Source organism: Schistocerca piceifrons, chromosome X (assembly GCF_021461385.2).
Source record: "Schistocerca piceifrons isolate TAMUIC-IGC-003096 chromosome X, iqSchPice1.1, whole genome shotgun sequence".
Taxonomy (NCBI): domain Eukaryota; kingdom Metazoa; phylum Arthropoda; class Insecta; order Orthoptera; family Acrididae; genus Schistocerca; species Schistocerca piceifrons.
The window spans coordinates 518,168,012-518,192,705 of record NC_060149.1 but is presented as its reverse complement, the minus strand read 5'-3'; positions in this window follow the sequence as shown (position 1 = coordinate 518,192,705).

Sequence of the window (24,694 nt, the reverse complement as noted above, 5' to 3'; positions counted from 1 at the left end):
GTACAGTAAAAGATTCCAAAATTTCTTCTTGAACTTTAATTTCCCTTCCACATGGCTGCAAAATTTATTCACAGCTTTCTCAAAGTACAGATTCAATAACACCACTCCCTTCTCAACCATTGCTTCGCTTTCATGTAGCTTGTTTCTTATAACTGCGAAAGTTGTAGATAATCTTTGCACCCTGTACTTTATCCCTCCTATCATCATAATTTCAAATCATGTAATCCAGTCTACAGCTTTCCCTAAATCTACAAATGTTATAAATGTGTATCGCCTTTTTCAACCTATATTCTAGGATGATTCATAGTGTCAATATTGCCTCACTTGTTGCTACAGTTCTTAGGAACTCAAACTGATCCTACCCGAGATACATTTTGCAAGAGCTCCTCTCTGTTGCCACGCGGAATTAGCCCAGCGGCCTCGGGCGCTGTAGTCACGGACTGCGCGGCTGGTCCCGGCGGAGGTTCGAGTCCTCCCTCGGGCATGGGTGTGTGTGTTTGTCCTTAGGATAATTTAGGTTAAGTAGTGTGTAAGCTTAGGTACTGATCACCTCAGCAGTTAAGTCCCATAAGATTTCACACACATTTGAAGGTTTTCCTCTCTGTTAAAGAGAGATAAATAATACTATCAAGTTGCCTACATAGATCTGTACTCAATGATACACTTCTATTTAAACTTCTTGCAACGGAATTAATAAACACTAATTTTCGGCTCAGCAATGGTTCGATGGTTGAAGGTAATCACAGATTTCCTCTAATGCAATTGGATGACTAACTATGAAAGGTAAAATAAATCCCTGAGTTTATTAACAATAACTGATTCACTTTAAACATTGTCAAATACTTCAATAAAAGCTTACAGCTCATGTAAAGACACTATAGTTCAATTCTTTTATCTTGGCGGCTCGCGCATGCCCGCCCAGACGCGGGAGATTGCTGCGTTGCCAGTTGCACACGACGCACGCGCCAATAGAAGCAGCGCCATAGTATAGCATAGTTCGCAAGCTTACGTTTAGGGGGGAGCGCGCAGTTCATGAAGTAAAGCCACCACGGCCGCATTAACCCTTTCGCTGCTACAAAGACGTGCTCCCTGCATTCCGCGCTGTGCGCGATTTTGTCACTGCACTGCTCGCCTGTGCAGACACATCGTGTTCCGACTGCTTTGACACTCTTATCAATCGATTCCACAAAAACTATTTGGCCCAAAAATTAGATTTTTACACATCTTCTTGACTGATACCTTCCCCCCATAAATGACTTAATTTTGTTTCGATGTTCAACGCAGTTATTATGCAGCATTAAATATAGTAAACCATTGCACGAAATTTTCAAGATTTTGCAGAGGTAAAAGTCTATAGACTATACTTTCCGTATGGTCGATTTTAGTTGCCACAATATTGAGAATGAAATGTGGACAAGATACCTAAATTTCATATAAAATTTACTGTACAACACTAGCTCATTTAAGTACCACATAGGTGTCGTATGTAATATTGAGAAATATTCCGTCTTTCGCGACTGTAACAAAAGTTTTATTTACACTGAGAGCGTTTGGCTTTATTTTAAAGCACTTCAATCAATCAAATGGAAGTAGACAAAATACATTAAACAAAACTGTGGACTTACAAAAACATTAGGACTTGAATATACCGTCTATCAGTGAAGTGCTCTGAGCTATGTCAAATATGATTTTTGTGTGTGGCACACACAAACATCACTTATTTGCTAAAACACTGATCTGCCAACACAAACGTTGAATATTGTGTTACCGCAGCACAAAACTACGAAAGGTGACTTGGCAATGGGGGAGACAAAATACTGTCCACTGAAGATGCTTCAAAAGAGAGAAACGCGTCTGGTCTAAATAAGCCCCTTATTACAGTTGCAGAAGAGGAATTAATTTCAGTACCATTGGTAAAACTGTGGAACAAAAACAAGAAAGAGAACATGAGTATCATTGTGTATGTGCCATACCTTTCCTTGACTGAAGTGCTTTAAAATAAAGCCAAACGCGTCCCGTGTAAATAATACTTTTATTACAGTCGCGAAAGACGAAATATTTCTCAATATTACACACGACACCTATGTCGTACTTATTAAATGAGATATTGTTATACAGTAAATTTTATATGAAATTTAGGTATCTTGTCCACATTTCATTCTCAACATTTTGGCAACTAAAATCGACCATACGGAAAGTATACGCTATGGACTTCTACCTCTGCAAACTCCTCAAAATTTCGTGCAATGGTTTACTACATTTGATCCTGCATAATAACTGCGTTGAACATCGAAACAAAATTAAGTCACTTATGGGGGGAAGGTATCAGTCAAGAAGACGCGTAGAAATCAAATTTTTGGGTCAAATAGTTTTTGTGAAATCGAATGATAAGTGTGTCAAAGCAGTCGGAACACCATGTGTCTGCACGGGCGAGCAGTGCAGTGATGACAAAATCGCGCACAGCGCGGAATGCGGCGAGCACGTGTCTGCAGCAGCGAAAGGGTTAATGAAGAGACAAAGCACTAGAAATTTCAAAAAATTGCATTCAAACAAATATAATTCGTGGAGTAAGGCACTTCGATATTGTTTTTAAATAATGAAAATATGAAGCACCGCACATTGTTTGAACTCATAACCTTTCGCGTAGGAGCCCAACACCTTAACCGTTACGTTAACGCACCTCGTGTGCCTACATAACGCCATTAGGACTATAACACGTCACGCAAAATACTGACAAACACTGTTGGTATGACTATAAATTACTCACGCTTTGTCGAAGTACAATAGGAAATAAACAATTACCGCTGTTCTTTATTGCGAAAAAGCGGTTCGTGAGAGTGATACAAACACCTTTCCTTGCTATCGCCTGAATTAGGAGTCTTATTGCTTGTTTGGTTTAATTAATTAATAGAATATGAAGCAATTGGTATAAAGAATTCTTTTTCCAAACTTTCTATAAAAGAATGTCTGCTATCAAGACATTTCTTTGCTTCTATTACTTTATTTATGACTGAACGTTTCTAAAACTGAAGACACTCGTCCATGCTCTATACTTCAGTCGAGAAGTGGCAACGTCGTTCTCTGTTCATTGGCTGACAGTGTTTTGTGACGTCAGATGCGCAGAACGAACCTAAACTCGGCCGCCAACATAAATGACGCGCATTTTAACAATAAAAGGAAAAATCAAAATTGAAATAACCTGAGGTTGGTAAAGTTTGGGACAGGAAAGTGTGTGACGGTAAATTCAGCTTCCTAAAATGTTAAAACTGACTGAGCAAAATCCACAACTCGGCAACAGTGATTGCTTATCATTCTGGTAAGAGAAGTGAAGTTATTGCGCAGATGTGCCTGCCCCAGTGGCCAAATTGAATCTAACAGTGAAATTATGCAGTGTTACTCATTTCATCACAAATTGTACGGCCGGTACTGCACGCAAATCTCTCCATCCCTGCCGTGTGAATATGTTGGCTGCTGGTGCTGCCGATGGCTCACTGTGCGCCTGTTTGCTGGCAGCTGCTGTGTCGTCTTTGGACAAGGTCTGAACGAGGAGTTTCTGTAACCCAGCTGAGATCAGAATCAGAAGTGTCTCTACTGCTGGCAGAAACTGAAGACTGTCTACAGGAAACAGAACCCAAAGAGTCTAAGGAGCATAGAGCGCGTCTGTTCTACTAATTTTTATCGGGCCTCAAGTTGGCAATTGCCAACCAGGAGAGCTACATTTAGTGTCCCATCAATGAAAAAAGTAAAGTAACACCGCTTTACTTCCACCAAAACAGAAAAAATACGGCCATACTACTCAAGTGTAGTGGTGTCCAACTTCCATAAACTCGTGTAAGAGAATTTTACGTCATGATATTTCAATCAACTTATGTGTCGTATTTTTTAGTGTCCATGACGCACTGTTTTCTAGCGTGGGGAAACAAAGATGGCTTGATCTGGCCCCACCGGCCTGCCGACAGGCCTTACCTCCACCTCCTAAGCCCAGCGGGTGTTATGAGGGTCCCTCTGTCAGAATGTTCTGTCTACTCCGGGGTGGACACAGTTGTCTGAAGTCGTCTTAAGCTGTAACCAGTACATCTGCAAGTGCATAAATAAAAGAAAAAAACAGAAATCACCTACGCAATCAGTCACTATATTGCAGATACAAATAAACATGTGTTTCCGTAATTTCACTAATTTCGATTGGATTTAATTGAGATGTTATTAATTTGCGTATCAAACTGCTTCTAATTTGCATATCAAAAACGTCGCTAATTGACATATTACAGAATGAAAAGAGACGAAACACACAGCTTCGACGCTTTTCAATTTCCACCATACTTTCTAGTCTTCTGCAAACAGCTCGTGTTAAATTAAATGGTAAAATAGCTTTCGCTATACATGCATAAGCACGAAAATGAATGCTAAATTATTAACCCACGCCCCAATGACAAGCTACTTACAAAATTGGCAGAACGACACTATCCGCTGGCTCATCACATGGTGCATGTGTTGTTGCTATTATGTATTGCACGACCTTGCATCTTTCTATAGCCACATTATGCGGATCACACAACATAATTCCAATTAATACGACATGCACTCGTTGGGCCACGACAAATTCGTTTTGCTTTCCATTAGGTACAATAATAAACGCCACTCTACCACAGCTTATCATCAATATGGAAATTTGTTTCTGTACAACGAACTGCGGTTGCAATACTTATTATATACTAATAATACGGAGATAAATCTCTGAACGGTTTCTGCTGTCCGTTAAGTACTCTCCTACAGACTTACATAACTTCATGTTAGTAAACACCAAAGAATCTTGCTACAACGTACAAAATTTAATTTCACCTTGAGAACAGAACGTTATTCAGTGCATTGACAGCAAACTTACAACTACAAACCACAAACTCTATAAAACTACTGAATACATTTTTTTATACTTAACACAGGAATTTAAAATAGACAGTTGAATTTATCTCACTTGTATTAATTCATGTTCCAATTACTTTTCATATGTAAAACTGAATAGTTAAACACAGTTTGAATAAAGGAATTTTTCTTGACTTTTGATGATGGATTAAGACCCAACCACAAAAATATTAGTTTTTTTCCTATTGCAATTAAAATATCTGCTGTGTAGTTAATTTCAGAGTTTAAAATCTTGATATATTACTCCTATTGCTCTAAAGACTATTAAATTACTTGATCGCTGGGATAGTACACTGCTCTTGAACAACAGTATGGTCGCTACTTTTTATGTTAAATTATTTTATTTCTTTGACAGACACACATACAGAAAGTTACTTCTGCCACATGACATTTTCACCTTCATCGGAAGGAAAAAGTTAATAGAAGCCATAAGCTTCCTAAATTTAAGATGAGTAACATTCAGCGTGTAGGATGATTACAAAAGTATATCAACAATGGCTCAACGAGATATTTTGTAAGTGCTATAAGGAAACCTAATTTATTCACGTAAAATATGCAGCAAATGGTAATGAAGCAGAAAGTGTATGTTAGTTGGAATGGTCATTTTGCGTAGCAGCTGGGATATAACAAGTATGCGTTGGAGTTCTCTTTCTTCATCTTGTTGCAAATTAAAACCAGTTTTTACCGCAAGCGTTTCACTCCATTGGTAAAGCATCATAAATGGTAATGGTGTAAATTCTTTTCAGACACTATATTCAATTACCGTTAAGCTTTGCTCACGAATGAGATGTTATTTACTCGTTAGTTTTTGCTCCTTTACACATGTTTCCATGAAACTGAAGTTTCATCTATTTGCAAGCAGAGGTTCCAGTCGAATAGAGCATGGCATCACTTTCATTGCGCGCTTTTGTCGCCTTTTAAAGCCCACATTTTCTTTAAGTGTATTTGATTTATAGTTGCACTTTACTGTAATTTCGTAAATCTTCATGCTTGAGATGACTTTTACAGAATCACCACTGACGATGTTTCCCCAATAAAACGAAATGCAGTAGGTAAGAAAAAGCTTTCTTAGTTTGCAATACGCATAATGCAGGAAAAGCCAAATAACATCTGTTACTAGTAGCTATGCTCATAACATTACACAAATAAAGACAGTTTCTTGCTGTCACCATACTGAGCAATTGTTATCATGTGCAACACTTTCGTAGCATTCTTGCAGGAGAACTGAATTCAGATTGGTAGAATCGCCGCGTTTGACGCTTGCCAATCACTCTCTGCTTGTATGTCTACTTTTCTTTTCCTCTGCGTTTCTTCTGGATTTTCCACACTGCGGATGGGAACGATCACTTATCAGTCAAAATTTTACAATGGCGGTAAAATGTGAAAAGCAACTAAGTTATTAAATAAGTCGTCAGTACTGTACATAGATCACAAGAATATCATTTAAAATAAGACAGTTTCATAAATTTTAGAAGACTTAACGACAGATTATTTGTAAAGGAAGTTAAAAATACACAGAGATGATGATGTAGATGCTTCGATCATGTTTAAGACGAAGAGGATAAGATGACTGCTGTAATGGGGCTCTGAAGTAGCTAAAAGCAGGTCACACTCGTTAGGACTTGCTGACCCCATTTCCTGCCGCATCTGCCCGCCGGTGTAACTCCATCACCGCTGTCTCTGTAGACTTTCACCAGCCAACCGCTGTGTCGGCCGACGAAACTACTACTGATTCAGTTAAGACTGACCCTTCGACTTTTGCAGAATCTTTAACCACACGAAACTTGTTTCCTCTCCGTCCTTGTGAGAGATGTAAGTTCGCTACCTCCGTCCTCGGCCAATTCTGGCGTAAAAGCGACGCAGTGCCGCTGGGCTTCTTTGTGCTCCCATCTGCAGTGTGAGCTCGCTCTGTTACTTCTTCTTTGATGAATACTAGAAAAAGTACTCCTGTATAGCTCCAAGACGTAATATCAAACGAATGGAACGCTAAATGCTTACAAAATTGAACACTCATAGACTGCCTTCCAAAAACAGTGAAGCACCCAGAAGATATGGTCGTAAGTTAATGTACAGTGTGATCTAAGAGACCGTTAGAATTTGAAAATCCATTAATTCACGAAGTAATCTAGGTAGAGAGGTGCGAATTTACAAACGTCCCTGAAATTACATGGGTTTCTATTAAAGCCAAAAACGAGTGCAAAAACAGATGGCACTGGACAGCATCACGTCAGCGACGCCACTTGAGAATCGTACATAAAAAGAACTGTAGTGAGAGAGTGGTGGCATGTTGATTTTTCCAGAAAAGACTTTTTTATTGAAGCTTTAAGATCAGAATAGGGCAGGGAATTCTCTAGAGGCGTGGTGAAGCCAGTCTCCCTAAGGGAGTAAACCCGATACAAATCACCTGCTGCCTTGCAGTTACTAGAGGGATCTACAAAGGCTAAGGATGCGCCTCTGAACATGGAGCCAGCTACCCTGCGAGCTGTAAGGAGCAACCCCCCCAAACGGTTGGGCGGAAGATTAACAATCTCCCCCTGTAAAACATCAGTTGTTGCGAATGCTAGCAAAGGAATAAGCCGGACAGATATTTAGATGACGACCCCAGCATACAAAAAAAGGATAAGAGATATGTACATAGTAACATGGAATGTGCGGAGCCTGTACCAAGCTGGAGCCCTACGTCAGCTGCTAACGCAAGCAAACAACTGCAGTATAAAAATATTGGCTCTCCAGGAAATTAGGTGGAAGGGGAGTGACATAATGGACGGAAGAAATTTCACTAGTGGCGGGAGGATGAATACCTTTCGAACAGGTGTTGTGGTCGCTAAAGAACTGAAACATGCGTTGATGTTTTTCCAACTAATCAATGAACGGATGTCCATATTAAGATTAAGGAGAAAACTTTTCAACATTACGATGATAAATCTACATGCACCCACAGAGAAGGTAGATGAACAACAATAGGACGAATTGCATAGCAAGGTAGAACAACTGTATGATCAGGCTCCCAAACAGGATGTCAAGATAGTAATAGGAGACCTGAATTCAAAAATAGGAAAAGAAGAGGCCTTTCAGCCAACCATAGGAAGACATGGCCTCCATGAAATATCAAACGACAATGGACTTAGGGCTGTAAATTTTGCTGTAAGCAAAGACATGACTGTCGGCAGTACATGTTTCTCATACAAAAAATACACAAAGAAACATGGATTTCAACAGATGGACAAACCAGAAATCAGACAGACCATATATTGATTGATCGGAGATACGGATAGGACATAATGGATGTTAGGAGCCAACGTGGGCTGACTGCAGTTCGGACCACCATCTAGTGAGAATTAAATATAGACAAAGAATCTCACTATTAAGTAAAGAAAAAGGCCACAAACAAAAGAGGTTTGACATTATGAAACTGAAGTTAGATGAAATACGAAGAGCATATCAGACGAAAATAGAAGAAGGGATTAAGAATGAGACCGACACATCAACTGAACATATAGAAGTCATGCGGAAATAATGTAAGACTGCAATCCTCGAGGCAGCTGGAGAGGTTTTAGGACATGAACGGACTCAAAGGAAGGGAGATTGGTTTGACGAAGAATGTATGAGAAGAACTGAGGAACGTAATATAGCACGAATGAAATTATTGTAGAGAAGAACTCGAGCAAATCTGAATGAGTATAATGAAAAGCGCCGTGTACCGAAGAGGGTATCCAGACAGAAGAAAAAAGCGCTAGAAAAGAAAAAAACTAGAAGAAATTGAACAGCTAGGAGAAGCAAAGTCGTGAAATGTACCAAAAGATTAAAGAAGGAAAGACCGGGTTCCAAGCCAGAACAAATATGTGTAGGAACAAAGAAGGGGATCTGATAGGGGAGAGTAATAAAATACTTGACAGGTGGGCCGAATACTTCCAAGAGTTACTGAACCTAGAAGTAGAAGGGTTAGAACGAGAGGAACTAGTGGAACTGGCTTACTGTGGACCAGCGGTTTTAACACCAGAACCTACGATGGGGGAAGTGATGCAAGCCACTAAGACCTTAAAAAAACAATAAGGCCCCTGAGGAAGATCAGATCCAGGCCGAACTTTTCAAATATGGTGGGGGAATGCTGTGGAAAACAATTCATAAAATAATACTGAATATCTGGCAAGAGGAGAGCGTGCCAAAGGAGTGGAAAACAGCTATAATGTGCCCCATACATAAAAAGGAGATAAATTAAACTGCCAGAACTATCGAGGAATCTCCCTACTAAATAGAAACACAGGGCGATATCTCCAGAGAAGTGGAAGTCATGAAGGTGCTTAGACAGGGTGACAATATCTGCTCATTGCTATTCAACCTTTGCCTAGAAAAAGCCATGTCATATTCAGTTAAATAAAGGAGGAACCTACTTAAATTGTTCACTACAGTACCTAGCCTACGCTGACGATGTGGCATTACTCGCACGAAACACTGCTGTGCTAGGCGAAGCCTATCAATAACTGGAGAAAGGTGCAAGGGAACTTGGCCTGACGGTCAGTGTCGAAAAGACCAAGTATATGGCAATTACCAAACAACAAAACCTACCAAATCTCAGGATAGCCGATAGGGTGTTTGAAAGGGTGAGAGACTTCAAGTACCTTGAGTCGACTATCACTCAGACAAATGACATTGGCAGTGAGGTGAAAGCCAGAATAGCAGCAGGTAACAGATGCTACTTTGCCGCATTACCCATGCTTAGGAGTTCGCTTCTATCCAAAATCCTCATTTACAAATAATTATAAGACCAATTGTTTTGCATGGTGCCGAAACGTGTACCATGACTGTAAATGAGGAAAGGATCCGTAACATATGGGAGAGAAAGGTGCTACGTAAAATATATGAGCCAATATATGATCAAGAAGGTTGGCGCATTCGTACGAATGCAGAACTACAACACCTTTTTGAAGAACCTGACATTGTCACTACCATTAAAATAAGAAGACTGCGGTGGACAGGGCACGTGGTCAGAATTGAAGAAGGCAGAGCATGTAAGAAGATTTTTGATGGCAAGGCTGGAGGCAGATGGCGGAGGGGATGCCCCAGAAAGAGATGGGTGGATGGCGTTGAAGAAGACATGAAAAAGCTGGGTGTCAGAGGATGGAGACGGAAAGCCATGGATCGGATAGAATGGCAGGATATTGTGATGCAGTCCAAGGCCCTTGAAGGGCTGTAGAGTCGAGGAGTAAGTAAGTAAGTTAATATCAGAATGGAGAATCCGCTGCTGAAGCTTTACGGCCCTATCGCCCAGCAAGGGTATTCAAACGAGTAAAAGTTATGTTACAAGTGTCCTTATGAAGAAAATGATCACCAGGTTTGGACCCATGGGTTGTTTAGACGATCTGATCCTTAGTGGGCCACCAGCCGCAAGTGCTGATCGGACAATTCAGGATGAAATGGTACTTTAGCGGGTTCACTTGCGCATGGTGGAGTCAGCTCTTGTGAAGTCACAAGTAGCACCGGCATCCCAGGAACTACTGTTTGGAGAGCACTAAAGCGTACCCTCCAATGCTATCACTACAAATTCCAGCGTCATGAATTGTTAGCCTCCAATTATGTGATGCGGAGAGCATTTGCGGTATGAGGACTTCAAAAAATGGAAGCAGATGACGATTGGTTGTCTAACGTGCTGTGGACCGACGAAGCCCAATCCGAGTCTGTCAACACCCAAAAGTGCAGAATCTGGGCTGCCGAAATCCTAGAAGTGTCATGGAAACCCCAATGCATGACGAGAAAGTCACGGTGTGGTGTGGATTTGCCACATCAGTCGTGATCGGACCCCTTTTGTTCGAGGAATTACGGGGTGACTGGAGCGAGGTACGCCTATATGTTAACCAATCACATCATACCTAGCCTGACTGAGAAGCCCCTGCAGGAAGCAGGATGGCGCTGCACCCCGTATTGCTACAGGTGTGAAAGATCTCTCGCGTACATCGTTTGGTGAGAGTCGCAAGCTGAGCCGCCACTTCCGTCAAACTTGGCTGCCAGATCACCAGATCTCAATCTATGTGATTTTTAGTTATGGGGTTACCTGAAGTCACAAGTATCTGACCACATCTATTGATATGCTGTACAGTACTGTTCACAACATTGTGCCTCGAACAAAGGTGTTACTCATGAATGACGGGCGATATGTTAAGCATTTGTTATGAAGAATATAATTTTTGCTGAAAAGTAAATGTAATGCTAATCATTGATTTTGTATGATATGAAGTGCTATCTGTTGGTCATTTTGCACACTTTTTGGGTTACAATAAAACCTCACGTCATTTCAAGTATATTTTTAGTTGTAAATTATTACCTCTCTACTTTCATTATTCCGTCAAGTACTGAATTTTCAAATGTTAATGGACTTTGGGTCGTTCACACACACACACACACACACACACACACACCATCAGGGGGATGTAGATCATTAGAGTTGCATTCTCCGTGACAGGTAGAACGGTCACCGAACTGTACTAGTTCGCGTTTAGTATTATTATCAGGCCTAGTATTGTATATGAGTGGCGTGAACAGCGTCACATACTGAGTGATTATTTCGAAGGACACGGAGTTGACGCATACTCGTGAGAGATAGCGTTATCTGTACCTGAAAGAGTTTGAAAGGGACCTCATTTGGGATCTCCGTTAGATCGACCGGTTGAATCGTGCTTTATACAGATTTGTGGAGCATTCAGATGTGAAAGCGGTCCGATGTTAGTGGTAGAAAGAGGGGTGTGGTTCGGAATTGGTGTATTTTCGATGGAATTACTTGGAACTAACGGCACTTTTAAAACTTTTAGAGCGGTAAACCTTGGATACAGCGATCCTTGAGGGGAAAGCCACTGGACGGTAGATTTACAAAACAGTTATTAAAATCATTCAAGAAACATACACTGATACTTAGAGCATTCAACCGGATTACTTATTGCTATTCCAAATCACGATCGTTTTACTCAAATTAAGAAAACAGTTAACATAACCGATTGGCGGCACTAAGCCACTTACAAGGTTCTTAACAAGACTAGTAAGGTTTCTGTAATTACTTCGAGGCTCTAGCCACATATATATTTTTCAAACAGAACAAGGTAATAATAACATACAATGACATGTTGATCTAAAGGCGATGGGTACAGCTTCAGATTTGCGAAGTGGCCACTCGCCACACTTCTCAAAACACAAGCAGACAAAATTTTCAACATGCAGTTAATATGGTGGATCGAAGCAGAACACAGTAATACTCAAACACTCGTGGTGCACTCCCAGTCGAACACGGGCACCTCATTGGCCCGCTTTCACAGCTCTCCGGTGTATCAGAACAACAGCCGAATACCGACTACCGAGGCGCGGCCGCGTTCACCGCACGTGATTCCGCCAAACCTCCTTACAGGTAACCTCTCCTGTTGACGACCCACAGCTGACTGTTCAAGAGCAAGGGCAGAGTGCTTTTTCTATGCTCCGAACGAGTACGACCTCTGACTTTAGCCATATCGATACTACATGGCCGACTGACGGGTCCAATCGATACACATGTATCAGTTGGACTGGACAGTAGGGGAAGGCATACTCAGCGTAAAGATTCCTGTCGACCATGTCTGACCACCACAGGGGAGTATTTCCGCACCGTAGTTGCCATCTGAGAACAAGTAATGCTCACCCTGTAACATTCTCCGGTGTCCTGCACCAATTGTCGGAGATAGTAGTAGCCGGACTAGGGAATTACCGTCCCACGCGTGGGTTACCGATAAAACCACAACACAAACGGCTGCGACTTGATTGTTACCGTGACCAGAACTGTTCAGGAATAGCGCCGCATTGTGTTGAGAGATGAATCGCGGTTCTGCACTACCCTGGATGACCATGGTTAATGAGTACGGCGCGACTTGGGGAGAGGTGCCATTCTTCCAGAGTTTTTGAGAGGAAGAGCTGTGTTACTCCTGGTGTCATGATGTAGAGGGCAATTGGGTATGATTTCGGGTCACGGCTGTTAGTGATTGAGGGAACTCTGGCGGCATAATGGTATGTCACCAACATCCTGCCTCCTCATGTGTTACCTACACTGTGACAGTATCGCGGTGCCATTTTTCAACAGGACAGTGCTCGTACGTATGTGTCATGCGTCTCTATGAACTGTCTGCATGATGTCGAGATACTCCTGTGGCCAACAAGTTCCTGAGATCTTCCCCCGATAGCATATGTGTGGGACCAGCTCGGACGTCATCACCCTCTCGTTACCAGTATCCAGGATATGAAGGATCATTTACAACAGTTGTGGGCCAGGGTGCCTTAGGAGAGGATGCAATGGCCTTATTATAGTCTTCCCGACCGAATGCAAAGGAGGAGCAATTTCACTCTAATTGGTGGGCCCATACTTACAATTTCTTTGTATATTTGACACCATTTTTTATTCACTGATATAACATGACATACCCTTTCAACTCATGAAGTTTCATTTCATTTCCTCCTTCCATTTTGTGTGCTTCACTTTTTTCTCAGACTGTGTCTACAAAATGTAATACGAAGAAATCTTACACAAGCATTTCCAGCACTCAGTTAATCAGAATGGTGCAAAAATGTTCAGAACTGCTAAGAGAACAGAAATAAATGCCAATGAGGAGTGGTCAGGCTAATTAGTGATAATGATAAGAGCACAGCTGATGCACTCGTGACTGCAGGAAGACTAACTTTCAAGAGAGTTGACCGTCGCCGGACTTCGGTGTCTCTTTAGTGCAGTCAATAAAACAGATATAGCAGTACAAGCGCATATATCCGCTCCCAACATAAGGTTTTTCAGTTGTGCCAAAGTCATATTAAAACGAACGCTCACCGCCAATTTGGAAATTAGCTTTTGTAAAGCTACTGTAATTTATTCTATTATTACAATAATTCTGAAGTGAAGCTTTAACGTTTAGGGAAAACTGTTAGTAGTCGAAAGGGAAGTATTAAGAAAAATTTTTGGAGGCTTCGAATTAATGGTGTAGTATGTTAGTAAGGCATTCTTTTTTCTATGAAGACGCCAGTGAAACAGGTCGAGAGTTTAGCAAGAGCCCTCCATGTCTTTGTATATGGGATAGTATTACTACGCTGAGTTTTCGAATTGTTCATATGGGAAATGGAGGCCGAAGGTTTCATGTATCTAATTATGCAGAGCTGCGTTTCGTGGTTATTGATATTTTGCTTCTGACTATGGTTCGTAGTTTGACGTGAATAGGTCGAGCACATTAGGGGCCGACAGTATTCTTGTATCTAATTACGCGGAGCTGCGTTTCGTGTTTACTGATATTTTGCTTATTACTGTGGTACTCCAATTTCGTAGTTTGACATGAAAAGGTCGATCACATTAGGGATCACATTCCAACAGTCTGTTCGGACTGCGGTGGTAGCCTTAAATAGACATTTTCAAATAAATGTGAGGTAACTGATGTCTTTGCAACCAATATTTATCAGGGCGCAATCTAATTTCTCACGTGATAACAGTCGACGATTTTTCTATGTTTTTGTACAAAGTTTGCCCATGTGCAGCCTATCAAAAACCCCAGTTTTTATGTTTCTCGAACACTATGAGTTTTTATTTTATTATCCTTCCAAATATGGAATATTATAGTGGTCTTTCTGGAACGTGCCTGCATGTTTTTGTGTGCCCATCCTTTGCACTGGAGGTCTGGGGGATCACGGCCGTTCACTACTGTAATAAAATGAAACGCCCACAACCATCCTTGTGATCTTATTTATTCTGTAGCTACCAGTTCGGCGCTTCAATGCGCCACCTTTACGCCTTAGTTGATGCTACGTGGTTCAGGTTTCTTATAATAATTGAGTTCACTGCTGTTGTCATCACCAGTGCCACATTTGTAAGGGATGCAAAGACCTAACATCTTAAATGATACCTACACATTATGAATAATCACAGAAGAAGAAACTGTCCACTCCCTTTCATTTTTGTTGATAATGACAGAGTTTTAAGTATAGCTGCATGAGTAGGACTAACAAATAAGTGCTCATTAAAGTTAACACTAATCGTTTGTACATATCATGTGCTTCGATAAGTGTCGAAGTGATAAGGAATACCACTCAATCCATGATAAGAAGATTGCAGCACTGCATTGATACCAATAGTCATCACTTGGAACACCTTCTGTAAATGGACGTTCATGCCACCTTTGTGATCTTCGTTGATCATCAAATACCTTACTGTTACACATCATTAGATTCGTCTCGATAGCTGCTATCGGAAAATAGGTACCAATCAATAACATCACAATAAAAAAAAAATTGACCATATCTCTGACGCGACCCCAGCTAGCAACAAAAAACCAACGTCATATTATGTCCACCGTTGTCCCATGCAACTGTTGTCCCACAAAGTTTTCAGCTACTACCATGCTTTTCGGGTTATTCTAGGTGGCAATAGTTAGTGACTCGCCCTGTGTTAAGAGAGACGAAAATTTAATCTCCCGCGGGGCGATGGAGGCTCTTCAACCTGGAGCCAAGTAGATGGTCCAATCCAGAGGCTTCGCTGGTTTTGTGACGAAATCAACTGTAGATGCCTCTTTTAAAGTCACTTTGGATAGATTAGCAGTGCAGTATGTACCGAAAACTTAGATAACATATAACTTGTGGAATGTACGTATTTTTAGGTTAGGCGAAGACTGATTTTCCCTGCACAGAAGCGCCAAAGAAACTGGTATAGGTATGTAACAGGCAGAATATGGCACTGTGGTCGGCAAGACCTATGTAAGACAACAAGTGTCTGGCGCAGTTGTTATATCGGTTACTGCTGCTACAATGGCAAGTTATCATTATTTAAGTGAGTTTGAATGTGGTGTTATAGTCGGACCACGAGCAATGGGACACAGCGTATCCGAGGTACCGATGACGTGGAGATTTTCCCATACTACCGTTTCATGAGTGTGCCGTGAATATCAGGAATCCGGTAAAACATCAAATCCCCGACACTGCTGCGGCCGGAAAAAGATCCTGCAAGAACGGGATCAACGACGACTGAAGAGAACTGTTCAACGTGGTAGAAGTGCACCCCTCCGCAAATTGCCGTAGATTTCAGTACTAGGCCGTCAACGAGTGTCAGCGTGCGAACTATTCAACGAAACATCATCGACATGGGCTTTCGGAGCCGAAGCCCCATCGGTGTACCCTTGATGACTGCACGACACAAAGCTTTACGACTCGCCTGGGCCCGTCAACATAGACATTGGACTATTGATGACTGGATACATGTTGCCTGGTTGGACGAGTCTCGTTCCAAATAGTATCGAGCGGATGGACGTGTACAAGTGTGGAGACAACCTCATGTCAGCAGGGGACTGTTCAAGCTTGTGGAGGCTCTGTATTGGTGTGAGGCGTGTGCAGTTGGAGTGGGACTCCTGACACGTCTAGATACGACTTTGACAGATGACACGTAAGTAAGCTTCCTATCTGATCACTTGCATCCATTCATGTCCATTGTGGATTCCGAAGGACTTGGGTAATTCCAACAGGACAATGCGACACCCCACACGTTTAGAATTCCTACAGAGTGGCTCCAGGGACACTCTTCTTAGTTTAAACATTTCCGATGGCCACCAAACCCCCCCAACATGAACATTATTGAGCATATCTGGGATGCCTTGCAACGTGCTGTTCAGAAGAGATCTCCACCCCTTCGTACTTCTAGTGATTTATGAACAGTCCTGCAGGATTCAGGTGTCAGTTCCATCCAGCACTACTTCAGACGTTAGAAGAGTTCCTTCCACGTCGTGTTGCGGCACTTCTGCGTGCTAGCAAGGACTCTACACGATATTAGGCAGGTGTAGCAGTTTCTTTGGCTCTTCAATGCGTAAAGAAATTATTGCAAAAAAAACAACGGATAGCGAATGCACGGATTGTTTATATTAGTTGTCAACTACTGCAGTATTCTCAGCAAAGCTCACAGTTCTCCTAGTAAGCAGTCACCACCACGTCATTCCAGGAACCTGGCTGGTTGAAATCCGATGTAGAGAGTAGTGAAACTGTCGACAACATGTGACATATGGCAGCAGTAGTTCCTGACTTTATCCTGACCTGTATCGACTGCGAAAAATACGCACACGTTATCGGTGGTAAAGACAAACAGTCTTGTGAGGTAATAGTAAATACGAGTACATGTTCCAAAACTGCCTCAAACGTCTAGGCCGCCATTTTGCACATGGAAAAATATTTTTTATATCCTAGTTACTAAAAAACACCGTCTTTTCAATAATGTCGCGATGAGATAGGGATTAGAGATCATGACGCTATTACAGGAACGATGGTCACGAAAGGATAAAAGATGATCAAGATATCTAAAAGAGTATTTGTGTTTTGTGGAACTGACCGTCAGTCGCTAACAACTTACTTAAAGTAAAAACGGAGAACATTTATTTCAGATCCAGTGAACACAAAGCAGTTATGGTTAAAAGCTGAAAGGCGTTTCAAACCGCGCTCTAGATAACTAAATACTCGGCGAAGTAACCAGACACGACAAAGGCTTAGCTTGGTTTAATGATAACATTCTGAGAATGTTGGCCGGCCGCTGTGGCAGAGCGGTTCTAGGCACCCCAGTCCGGAACCGCGCTGCTGTTACGGTTGCAGGTTCGAATCCTGCCTCGGGCATGGATGTGTGTGATGTCCTTAGGTTAGTTGGGTTTAAGTAGTTCTAAGTCTAGGGGACTCATGACCTCAGATGTTAAGTCCCATAGTGCTTAGAGACATCTGAACTATTTTTTGAGAATGTTGCAAAACAGAGACCTCTATTCGTCCACTACAAAAGAGACCACAAGGAAATTAATACGTAAAACGTAATAAAGAGTATCAGATCTATAAGAAAAATTACAATAATTGACACAGTTAGATACTTTTTAAAAATCAATCAGAAAAATTTAGAAAGTTCTGGTGACACATTAATTCAGTGTACAGGTCCAAACCTACCATTCAGTCTCTCGTGAATCGGTTTGATGATGAAATTGAAGCCAGCAGACGAAAAGTTGATATATTAATTTCCAGAATTAAAATGTGTTTTTGCGCATGGGGATATTTCCACGCCAATGGCTTAAAACTGCTCAGACTCACAATTTGTGACTTACCTGGCTTCTTACTCTTCCTATACACTCAGTAGCGTGACATTCTAGTCCATAACTATATTGCTGACGCACTGTCATTCAATCTGTCAGAAAAATCTTAAAATGTTAAAATGTGTGTGAATTCCTAAGGGACCAAACTGCTGATGTCATCGGTCCCTAGACTTACACACTACTTAAACTAACTTACGCTAAGAACAACACACACACCCATGCCAGAGGGAGGACTCGAACCTCCGGCGGGAGTGGCCGCGCAATCCGTGACGTGGCGCCTCAAACCGCGCGGCGCTGTCGGAGAAGTAGCATACATGGGAAACAAGTAAAATCCGATATACATCTCCAGTGAACACCTGAGAGAAAGTAATAATTCTAAAACACACCGGCCGGCCGCGGTGGTCTAGCGGTTCTAGGCGTGCAGTCCGGAACCGCGCGGCTGCTACGGTCGCAGGTTCGAATCCTGCCTCGGGCATGGATGTGTGTGATGTCCTTAGGTTAGTTAGGTTTAAGTAGTTCTAAGTTCTAGGGGACTGATGACCACAGATGTTAAGTCCCATAGTTCTCAGAGCCATTTGAACCATTTTTTGAAAACAGACCGGACATGACAGTAACGATGTTACATGTAAGGTAAAAACATATAATGATGTATTATAGTTTTTCAGATCATAGTTACAAGACCATTATATGAAGACCATCGCTTACTTATGTATTTACAGAGCACCTGACGGTAGCTATTTGCCGAAATGGGCTCATCGTGAATGTTATAAAATACAAACAATTTACGTAGCAGTGTAGCTGGCTATTATTCATAATAACCATGTCAATAGTATCAGTTAGCAATAAGAATCGGTATTTGAGCTACTTATGGCTCTCACTGACAATGTAGATCGATAGTGTCGTAGGATCGAGACGTACATCCAATAGTTAAATAATCTAGCAAATTGTGATATTATTGGGAAATAGACTATTTGCAAATTACTGTAGGTGGTACTACACGTCAGGAGTTGCAAAAGTCTGATACTTTATGCAGAAATAAAGCAATGTTATGCAGAAATGGTGGTCCAACAAAGCATGCTTAAACAAGGTCATAGAACAATAAATATTAAACAGCAGTTGATATTGCGTAAAACTTAAGATGAAAGGTAGTACAGATCCCAATAATTTAACAATTCATTGCTAGTTCAAAAACTACAAGTCCTACTAGTAACTGAATTGTACGAAGTGTACGACTGCGTCACAAATGCCCCAGAACAGACGTCTTATATAACTTTCGTATCATATGAAACATACTACCGAGTCCTACGTCTTCTTATGCCTCAACAGCAAAGTAAAACTTTGCTGCCATCTCCTCCGATACCAGTACAGAAGATGTTGAAATAACCGTTCTTTGTGTTCAAGAATAAATAAGTATGCTAAGTGCGAACAAGGCACCATAATCTGACGGAGTTCTCGTTAGATTTGCTTTCGGATTTATGAAAAATCTTTTGCTGAGGGAATATTCCTACGTGACTCGAAACGAGTGCATATTACCACTGTTTACAAAAATGGCAAAAAAGGTCTGATACATAGAATTATAGCCCAATATTATTGACGTCTGTCTGCTGCAGGATCCTACTGCGTATTTTAAGATTAGATATTATGACTTTTCTCGAAGAATGAGTACGGATTCGAGAAAAATCAATCGTATGAAACACAGGAGTGCTTCATTCTGAATATACGAATGCTTAAATGAATATATGAGACATTGATTGGATATATCAAGATGGGGTTATAGAACTCGGAAACAAGAGCATATTCTTCACGGTTCAGTTATTTCAGTGGTGGGAAGGGTTAGTGGGGGGGGGGGGGCGGTCTTCACTGTCTGTGAACACAATGACCACCCCACCCTTCTTTGGATCCGAGATTCCTCGGAAATTGATAATGTGTTGTACATATAATCATCAAAAATAAAAGGGAAGGGATTCGACTAATAAATCTGTCTGTGAACCTTCTGATATGTCATGCATATCGCCGTGCTCCAACTGCTGCACATTTTGTGTCTGAGGAACAAATGCCTGCTGCTCCAGACGAATGTCGTTAACCCTGCTGCGGAGTTCGATCCAGTCTTGGCACACGTCCCTGTCTGGGCCACAAGGAAGAACGACTGTTTCTTGTCAAGCGTTTCCCCATTCAGTTTCGTACAGCCCACGGCCTCTCGGCAGGGAGGGCAGAGCAGTGATTTCTGATTCCAAGTCACCCTGTAGACTAGCAGTAATGTTTTACATTGACGTTGTTTCCAGTTTCCAATTAGCTCTGGTTTTGTTACAGGCCTAAAAATAGCTTAATTACAAGCCCCAAAGCATAACTAACAAAAGTATCGTAGCAAAATTCCAACTGCATTTTGGAAAAACTTAACTTTAATAGCGACAGTGCGGTACATTGACGTCCTTATCATCGTCATCGTTATCTTCATTATCATCACCATCATCATCATCATCATCCATTGCTGCAAAAAGGCTTGCACTAGACATTTACACGCATTATTTCTTCAGTTACACGCATCCGCACTGTTATTAAATTTTTTTCTGTTTCTTACCCACTATTTATTAGATTGTAAGAAAGGAAGGAAGATTGGGTTTAACATCCCGTCGACATTGAGGTCTTTAGAAATGGAGCACAAGCTCGGACTGTATCAAGGATGGGGACAGAAATCGGCCGTGCCTTTTCAAAGAAACTTTCCCCGCATTTGCCTCGAGCGATTTAGGGAAATCACGGAAAACAAATCTAGGTGGCCGGACACGGATTTGAAATGTCCTTCCCCCGAATGCGAGTCCAGTGTGCTAACCACTGCGCCACCCCGCTTGGTTTTTATTAAGTTGTCGCCCATGCCAGTCCTTATCTCTTGGGAACTAGCGAAGAAATTATGTGGTCTGCTCCACTAGCAATACATTCGTCTCGCTACATGTCCTATTCCCTGCGTGTCATATCATATTCAATAGATGTCGAACTACATCTTCCAGTCTTGTCCGTTACCTCACCCATGTCTTTTTCTCCGTGTCTTTTCTAGTAACTCCCAATATGTATTTATCAAATGTTCGTGCGTCAACCTGCAGTTTTTGAATGGTTTTCATATACAGTCATAAGCCAAAATATTGTAACTAACTGCGTAACACTGTGTTGGTAAACATTTGGAAATTAATAATGCAGGGATGCTGTGTGGAAAGGATACCACGAGAACTTGATAGTGTTCCAGAGGTATGTGACCCCAGATGTTTACACACATTTCACGCAATTTCGGGCCGGCGATTTCTGGGCGCCGTTCTAGCGCCCTAGAGCGTCGCAGGTGTGTTCGGTGTGTTCCATTTGGTTCAGATTATGCTAATTTAGTGTCCAAGAAGTCAAAGTGAGTTTATTATCATGCTCCTTAAGCCACTGTAGCCTTGTGACACGGACAGTCGTCCTGGTGGAGTTCCCATAACCATCAGGAAAGACAGCAAATACGAATCATTGCAGGTGGACCGCATCAAGGTCATGGTGCCTTCGATTACTAACATACATCCCATGGAAGACCATGCGAGTGTCCCCCATAAAATAAAAAGGACCTTTGTCCTTTGTCCGTAGCGCTGTGTATGTTTCTAACAGCTCTTCACCTGGTCAGTTGTGCATCTGGACACGGCCATCGGCCCAATGTAACAATAAACGCGATTCATCAGACAAAGTGACACATTTTCGTTCATGTATGGTCCAATATTGATGATCCCGTGCCCACTGCACCTGTAATTGACGAGGTTGTTAGATCAACATGATAACATATAAGGCTCCTTGCCTATGTAGCTCCATCTTCAGCTATGTGTGTTGTGCGGTGTGCTCCGAAAAATTTGTAAGTGTACCAGTATTGTACTCTGTCATCGGCTCTATGTCCGCCCCCGGTAACTGAATGGTCAGCGTGACGGATTGTCAATCCTCTGAGCCCGGGTTCGATTCCCGGCTGGGCGTTGTGCTGTTCTCATCATGCGACTGCAAGGTCGCCGAAGTGGCGTCAAATGGAATGAAAGACCGGCACCCGGCGAACTGTCTTGCCCGACGGGTGAGGGTCAGAGGGCGGGGGTAGGGGAGGGAAGGTCCTCCACCTCCACGTTCTGTGATGACGCGTGGACCCCAGAACCTCCTCGCCTAATCATGGTTTCGCCGTCTTTCAACCACTTTCCACAGATGCTCACGAGAGTAGCACCCGAATAGCTGGAGCCGATACACAGCAATCTGCTCTTTGTCAAAGTCACTTACGTCAGTGGATAACGGAATTTGCGGTCCAAATGATATTCCATTCGTCTCTGCTCCAGTTATAGATATACTTTCGCTATCGCGTCACGTGTCCACAACGCCAGCAGGCGGCATTCAGTATTGCGTTGGGCATTGGTCATAATGTTTTGGCTCACGTGTGTAAGTCTGAACTGGTAATACGCCCTGACTGCAAAATACCAGACAAATTGGAAGCTTAGTTTTGAATACCCCATTTACTTTACCAACAGAACTCATGGTCAGTTTTACTCATTTTTCTATTTCCATCCACTCTTTGTTTTGGCTCTGAGCACTATGGGACTCAATATCTGAGGTCATCAGTCCCCTAGAACTTAGAACTAATTAAACCTAACTAACCTAAGGACATCACACACATCCATGCCCGAGGCAGGATTCAAACCTGCGACCGTAGCAGTCACGCGGTTCCGGACTGACGTGCCTAGAAACGCACGGCCACCGCGGCCGGCACTCTTTGTTTTAAATTATTCTAAATGTGAAAACTCAGCTCGTCCTGTGAATTCTTTGTTAACCTGTACTATTTTCTTTTCGATGTGCTCCTTGTACATTGGTCTCACTCTACTTCTTTGTGCTACTTGTAAATTGACTCTGATAAACGTTTCTTTTGATTATGCTGTTAATCTGCACTAAAGGCATATATTTAAAGTAAACAGTAAAGCGAGGGTGATTTAAATTCCGTTATCACGTACTCTAATGGAAGACGCATCCACTAACCCTATACAACCCACCAGGACCTATTTCATACTTATACCAGTCGTTAAGCGACACATGCAAACCAAAGACACGTGTTAACGCTATTGCGAAGTGTAGAACAATTAATTTAGTAACGCTGCCACCATCCTCCATTCTAGCTTACAATGTGCGAGACTCTTCATCTCGCCACAACTACTGCAAATTACATCAATGTGGGCATGGATAGTATATTCGAGCCTTGGTATCCGCTTAGAATTTATATCCCCACACACTTTTCCCCATCAGCAAACTGATGATTAGTTGATGCCTCTGTATACTATCAACCAATCCATTCCTTTAGCCAAGTTGTGCAATAAATTTCTTTTCTTCCTTATTCGATTCAACGCTTTCTTATTAGTTATTCGCTCTAACCATTTAATCGTCAGCGTTATTCTATTGCATCACATTATAAAAGGTATTCTCGTCAGAACACTTCGTCATCCACATTTCACATCCATGCGATGCTATGCTCCAGGCAAACACCTTCAAAAAAGATTTCTCAACATAAAAATTGATATTCACTAGGAACCACTTCCTCCTTTACAGAAATTATGTTCTTACTATTCTCAGTTTGCATTTTACATGCTCTCTGTTCTGGACATCATCCGTTGTTTTAATTGCCAAATTGCAAATGTCATTGCCGGACGCGGTGGCCGAGCGGTTCTAGGCGCTTCAGTCCGGAACCGCGCGACTGCTACGGTCGCAGGTTCGAATCCTGCCTCGGGTATTGATGTGTGTGATGTCCTTAGGTTAGTTAGGTTTAAGTAATTCTAAGTTCTAGGGGACTAATGACCTGAGCAGTTAAGTCCCATAGTGCTCAGAGCCATTTGCAAATGTCATTCCCTACTGTGAACGACTTACCAGTATTCCCTCAGCATTTTCTTCTTTTCTGCGTTCATCCCATACCTACACTAGGTCGCCATATTAATTACCCGATGAGACACTGTTAATGTTAAAGGATGACAGGATGTACTTCCTGTAGCCAACAATTTACCTACCGGGATGGAATTTGTGTATCCCAGATGCCTGCGTCTAGTGTTGTCCATTTGAAAGTGTGTGAACCTTTTATAAATGTTTATGCAGAGTGTAACTTAGGCAATCGTGGATACCAGCCTGGTACTCACCTAGTTTGGTGTGAAAAACATCGTAGAAAGCACATCCAGGCTGGCCGGCACACTGGCCCTCGTCGTTGGGGGTGGCCCAACTGCCCGAAGAGTTACTCATTTATCTCGGTAGATAAGAAATTTACACATGTTTATCATATGGCAAAATACTCTCCTATCCGCGTGCCACCATTTGCAAAAATTTCGTTTCGATATCTTGAACTGTTTATTGTATATGAGGGATATCGTGAATATTTGACTGTCGCATGTGTGTGTGCGAAAGTGGACGTGCTACATACAGTTGATTTTCTCGAGATTGGAATTAGATATTTATCTCATACCAAGTTCAAAGAAAAAAATCAATGTGCTATCTAAATTTCATAGACAGCAATGTGTGGTTTAATATGCAGCAAAATCAAATTTATAGCAATCCCTATTCTTCATTGCAGTGCATTCGAATTTCATGCAGTGTGTCACTTATATCGGAAATATGACAACAACGATGACCGTTAACGAATGGCAGGCACTACACCACGAAGCTGACATACAAAGCTA